Source organism: Bidens hawaiensis, unplaced genomic scaffold (genome assembly GCF_021521415.1).
Source record: "Bidens hawaiensis isolate Kalapana, Puna unplaced genomic scaffold, B.hawaiensis_p1.1 tig00000905_1, whole genome shotgun sequence".
Taxonomy (NCBI): Eukaryota; Viridiplantae; Streptophyta; class Magnoliopsida; order Asterales; family Asteraceae; genus Bidens; species Bidens hawaiensis.
Window position 1 is genome coordinate 3,913,967 of NW_027491053.1, and position 7,022 is coordinate 3,920,988.

Here is a 7,022-nt window from a genome sequence, read left to right on the forward strand (position 1 = left end):
ACATAACTCTTACCATAAAATGGGTATAATGCTTAAGGACAGACGAAGAGCACTTTGACTATACATAGGTGTCAGGGTATGAAACATCGAAACCCGATAGTGGCATCGGCACTCTAACTCGGTGGCACAAACTTCGAGAAAGTGAGAGTGGTTTGGTGTTCGGGATGTCACAAATGAGCAACCCATGGTCACTATTTATAGTTGAAACTCACACCCTCGGTCGGACCGTCGCTCGCCACCATTCATTCTTATGATGACACGTGTCCTTTCATGTTGACAAGTGGCGACACATGTCATTCCATATGATTAGTCATTGGACACATGTCGATTTCATCTGATTAGTCATCGGACATGTGTCGCTTCATGAGAGTTTTGTATATTTATTTTAGCTAAATGACTAATTGGTCCCTCAACTTCCAAAGTTGACAAAATTGGTATGGAAATTTTTGGGATGTTACATATGATGCATTAGTTGCAAGCAAGATTCTCAATACAGATCTTACATATGTAGATTATGATCAAATAGATCCGAATCATCTAAAACCCTCATGGATATTCTATGGAGTATGGACATGCTTGTTCAGAGAGCAAAGAGGTATATGAATAGAATAGTGAAACAAGAACTAACAAGTGGAGATAGTAAAGTGGAATTTGATATGAGCAAAGTGAAATGCTTCAGTTGCTCTAACTTTGCAGATTTTTCAAAAGAATGGGATAAATCTCGACAACAAAATGGTTCAAGGCAAACTTTTCAAAGATCAAATAATCCAACTCATAATATCAGTTCAGATCTCCAAGTCATAATGTGCAGAAAGCCTCAACACCTAATACTTCATCATCCCATGCTTTGGTTCCTCAACAGGATGAAGAATATGATTGGTCTATATTATTTAAGAAGCACAGAAGGCTGCTTGTACTGCAGAAATTGTAAGAAGTTGTTAAAACTGAAGCTGAATAGAAAAGGGTGGTTGTTGAGACTATTGTAGCTGAGGAAATGACGAACAAGTCAGAAACGACTGAGGATATCTCTAACAAACCAATTCCTGAAGATTTATCTTCTAAATGTGCATTCTTGTCTAAGATATCATCTAACTCATCCTCTAAACCTAGCTGCGTAGATTGTTCTATGTTTGCTAAAAAGATAAAAGGTTATATTGAGAACAACATATTTCATAGGTGACCTTACATGCCTTCAGATAGTTTATAAGAAAATGGTTGAACACGACAAACGTCCCATACGTCATGCCCCTGAAGGTATACATTAAACATGTAGAGCACATGATGTGTATAGTCAGTGTTGTTCAACTTCTTGGCACTGCCTACCATTTGGAAATCGCCCACAATGATTTTTTGATTCTTGACTGATCGATTCTTGTTTTTAAAGGAACTAAATACAACCAGCCCTAGCTCTTCGTCGACTTTGATTCAATTGCTAACCCGACGCACAAAGCATGACTCGATTGCGATCGGAACGCCAAACCCCCTTGATCGGATTCTATTCATAGCTCTGATTCCAGTTTGTCAAACAGGGTGCACAACGAGAACACTTTCGAGTTTTGATCAAGCATGATTGGCTCTTTTCATTTATTATTGACTTAATTAATAAAGAGAAAGCATACAATGGTTTATATAGACATTCCGAAGTTAAGAAACAAGGTATTAAGCCTAGGACTAATTTGAAACTAAAACAAAACGTATACTAAAATAAACTTGCCTCTAAGCTAAAAATTTTCACTTTAGAACTAATTTTCTTGTGATCTTCAAACCACTCATCTGATATCAAACCATACCACTTTTACATCTCGGCTCAACTGTTAACCGATATTGCTAATTTCACAATCATCTAATAAAGTGAATTTCTTGCGTTCGTTTTGTGGGACTATGTGTTTCTGGAATAAAAACGTCTTTTTTTAAGAATTTTTACGTTATTTCTTTAATTTAGATAAAAAAAATGGTATTTTATTAAATCATATTAAAATAATACTATTATTATGGTGATTATAATGTTCTTCCTATTAATATTATTTTACCTTTTAGCCCTTTTGTTTGTTTAAAAAAGAACCACAAGTACAGTTTGTGAAAACTGTGGGTGCATATCATTTTCAAGGAACTTTTTGTGCAGGCTGGTATTGTAATACACCTTTTGCCAGAAAATCATCCTTGTGGGTTCATCAATCACATACAATATATACAATATTCCCCCCTCTTTTTTTTTCATTTTAACTTTATTTAGTATATTTTAATACAAATAAATATATTTATAATCTGTATCACATGGTTGTTTACTCATTATGATCAAAACAAGAAACAAAATGTGTTTCATAATCTGTAATCAGTTATAAATTAACAAGTATGTTAGAAGCTATAATCATATTATTTAAACATAAGATCAACAATAACATGACTTAGTAAATCTAATCTAAAGAGTTAGAAGTTAGAGCACATAATAAAACAAAACCAATTTATATTAAATAATCCAAGCTATAACACATCATCCGATAATAACTACAATGACAATTTGATAAATTACATGCAACTTTCGCTTTCGTTGTTAAAAGTAATCTCACTATAACGAAAAAATAACTTTCGCTTTCGTTGTTAAAAGTAATCTCGCTTTCGTTGTAAAGATTGAGATGCCATTAAATTACGATACACATCATATTCCACATCGTTAGGGGCACGTGACGCTATTTCTCCGTTAGTTGAAGCTTTCCTTGGCAATGAAAGTGAAAGTTAAGAGTTTTATTGGTTAAGTTGGCTGTATAAACCAAAGGGCTTGTAGCCAACGGTAATTGCTTTATGACAAAGATATCGTTTACCATTTGGTAAAGCAGCGGTCCATATATCAGAAATCATAGGGCTAGATTACAACCATAAACCAAAAATGTTAAAATGAAGAAAGTAATAATGATAATATTGTGAAGGAAGGAAGTTGTGTGGTTGATCGGGATTGAGTTTAAGTCGACAAAAGTACAAAAGTGTAAACCCGAGCTAGTGAATGGTTGCATGTGAGCCTTCTTACATTGACCCACTCACGTGTCCTTACTCATTTTGGCCTTTTTTACACTTGGTTTGTGGCTAAATTGTTATTACAACTTGTGCTATTCGTGGTAAAACACAATACTCCTTTATGTATAACCAAAATATATATATATAATATGTTTTACATTTTTTATTGTGCGTTTTAGATGTGTAATTATTTTTTATAAGGAGTGCAAAAGAAAACGAGTTTATTTGTTTTTTTATGATCGAGAAGGTTGAAAAGGAGTGACATGATTAGGAAGAAATAGGTAGGTTTTAATCATTTAAAGAAAATTATTTGTTAAATAATTCCATTATAAATTATTTATCCATTAGTAGTTTACAAGAACAAGTAAATTTGCATTACGCATATCACGCGTATAACAAACTTTTACAATTTTTCAGTTCTAAATTTTTAATCTGTTAGCTAAATAAGCAATCTTAAGTACAACCACTAATAAATTGAAACAGCTTATATTAAATAAGGAGTGTAATGTAGCCACATAATGCATATCTATATCTATATAAAGTAATAAAAATATAATTAACAATATTAAATAAGGAGTGTAATGTAGCCACATAGTGCAAAAGAAAACGAGTTTATTTGTTTTTTTATGATCGAGAAGGTTGAAAAGGAGTGACATGATTAGGAAGAAATAGGTAGGTTTTAATCATTTAAAGAAAATTATTTGTTAAATAATTCCATTATAAATTATTTATCCATTAGTAGTTTACAAGAACAAGTAAATTTGCATTACGCATATCACGCGTATAACAAACTTTTACAATTTTTCAGTTCTAAATTTTTAATCTGTTAGCTAAATAAGCAATCTTAAGTACAACCACTAATAAATTGAAACAGCTTATATTAAATAAGGAGTGTAATGTAGCCACATAATGCATATCTATATCTATATAAAGTAACAAAAATATAATTAACAATATTAAAAAAATGAGGAGTAAAATTGGAGGTAGTAGAGGATGAAAACGGATTATATGAAAGTGAGATGACACTCAAAAAGATGCTCTATGTTTTGCTTTTCTTTTCTTTTTTATTTTTCTAAAATTAACTTCATATAAGAAAATAAATTAGATAATCAAAATTCTAAAACATGCTTATTTTAAAATTAAAATGAATTTTTATAATACAGAAAAAGGAAATATGTCGTGTCTTTTGATAAAGCCGTTTGATTTTGAAAGTTGGAATATAATTGTTAAAAGAATAAAACAGAATAATTTGTCACTATTAACTCATCTGTATTTTCTTAAGTACAACTACAAATCTACAATACTAGGATTTGCTGTCAACTACAACAATATTCCAGGAAACTTGAGTTTATTGATATATTTTACCATTAAATGACAACTTTAATAATTTAGTACAAAAGTATGTACGTAATAAAATTTTATTGTTTCTTCAAAAAACTAAGAATCTCCTAAACATACTAATGATTCATATCAGGTTCTCCCCAATAATTCCTAAAAATTAATTCACGGTTTCTCTCTCTCCTTGGATAGAAAAAATGATTCCTTGCATCCTACCATTTTAGATCCTGCCACAAGAGTGATTAAAGTGTTTTTTCGCAGGTTAATAAAGCTCAGGCCGTAGTACAACCGAGGCGTTATAACATTAAGGAGGTAAGTCGACGCGAATTTAGTCGGTTTAGTTACGTCTGTTATTGTACCGAAACTAAAACTAAAAATAAAACAAAAAACTTATAAAAATAAAGGTGAACCAATGGTGGCATCAATCGGTAAGCTTGAGCATTGGTAAAACAAAACCGTTGTCGATCTCAGGCGTTGAGACGATGAGTATGCGCAAATTCAACCGGTTTTCGTTATGTTCATTATGATACCGAGATTAAAACAAAAAAATCGGCATTCGGACGATTTTCATTATGTTCGACATGATACTGCAACTAAAACAAAATGTGGTGAGTTTACGCGAATTCGATCGGTTTACGTCACACTTGTTACATCACCAGAACTACAACAAAACTATTAAAATTGGAATTCGGTTGATTTCGTTATGTTTGTTACGGACCGGAACAATTTCACACCGGGCCTCGGGGGCCTAAACATATGACGAACGGTTGATATCGGTTTTATAAATATATCAGAGTTGCCTTATTTTAGCATAAGTCTTTTTAAATAAAATAATTTTTTTAAAATTTCGGAATTTAAATACCTGTTTGATATTACAAAGCATGTATGTGAAAATATAATTTACACTATATCTAATTTCAAGTATCTAATGCAATCTATCATCAATATTATTTCCTATCTAATCTAACCTTTCTGATTCCCTGTAAAACAGTTTTGAAAATACATCATTGATATGCTGGTGAATCATTGACCGACTCTAAAACATTTTCTAAACTTTCGCTGAAACATATTTATAGTTTTATGTACAGCTCAGAAAGGCACTGCTCTGTCCCCTGGGGAGAACCACTAGCACACACACACAAGTCGACATTTCTCTGGGAGTTGGGCCAATTGGAGATGTGGTTTGAGATTAGCATGTAGCATGCTTGCTATTTTGTTAATCATGTTTAGATCCAGACACATATGTATTTAGTCTAAGTGCTTTTATTTTCAATCCTATGTTATAACGTTTTAGGGTTTTCATTATCCTATGTAAACATTTTTAGACTCTTTAAGACAAACGACTCATTTGTTCTATAAAAGTAAATATGTTTAACAATTTGTAAGGGTTTAACATATGTACCTTTATACTAGGTCGCTGAATCTAATTTAAAGGTTTTGAAATTTATTTAACACTCAGATCTGTTTCGATGAACTTGTTCTAATAACCTTCCTGTTTTCAGATGCTTAACCTATCATGGATAGGCTTACATAAACTTTTGGATCTTCTGCTTGATCTAGCTGCAGACCATACTGGCCCGCTTTATTGTTTCAAACCTCATTCATAAATTATGGTTCGGTTTATAAATACAAAACTTAATTTTGAATAAATTACTAAATTTATATGTTCAGACGGACTGTATGAAGATGAGACGGTCCGTATTAACAGCCTTTGAGCCTTTTGACTGAACCCTCGTTGTGACGGGGCGTCAATTAAATTAGATGGTTCGTTTTAATGAGATAAGCCGTATCATGATGAAACGGTCTATATATTATTTTGACAGGTCGTCTAACTTTTAACCCTTGACCCATACGAAAAACAATTTGAGACGAACCATATGAAGTGTTAGACGGTCCGTCTAATCCTCCTCTTTATCCCGTTTATGTTAAAAGTTTAAACATCAAACTAACATATGTTTATATGTTCTAAGACCTGATACATGCTTAAAACACTTTGTATGACTTCTGTATCATATGTTCATCGAGGTTTGATCAACAACAGCTTGGATGCTCACTTAAACGTAATAAATGAACTTAAGCTAGCCTAGATGCAGTATTCCTTACTTCCAAGCTATTAACCTAACCTAGGAATTATATGCTATCACTTTTAACACCACTAGAAGGGATATGTTATTCTTGCACCTTTTGGTTATCCATACACCCTACATACGATCGTATAGGGGCTATACTATCGTATGGAACCCCACTTGAAAGGGTGGGTGAGAAGTCAAAGTGTGTGTGGATAACCAAAGCCCACTAGAATGTTGGATCAGAGGCCTTATCTAGCTTCAACACCATTCTTGACTTGTATCAATCCTAAGATTCCAAGAACATGAACATATGCTTAGTATGGGATGATTATGGAATTGTTTGTGCATGAAATGGACAATCATGATGAGACGGTACGTCTCATCACTTACTTAGTGCATAAGATTTTCTATGTACCATACCAAAATCGTAGGAGAGACGGTTCGTCCAAAGGGTTAACTTAATATCTAGGTTACGTTTGATACGGACCATCTCATATGTTAGATTGTCTGTCTAATCTAACTTTTGCATAATTGCATACTAGACTCTAGACTTTACCTTTAGCTTATTTAAAAGTTAGCCCTTCAACTCTAAAAATTGGCAAATTT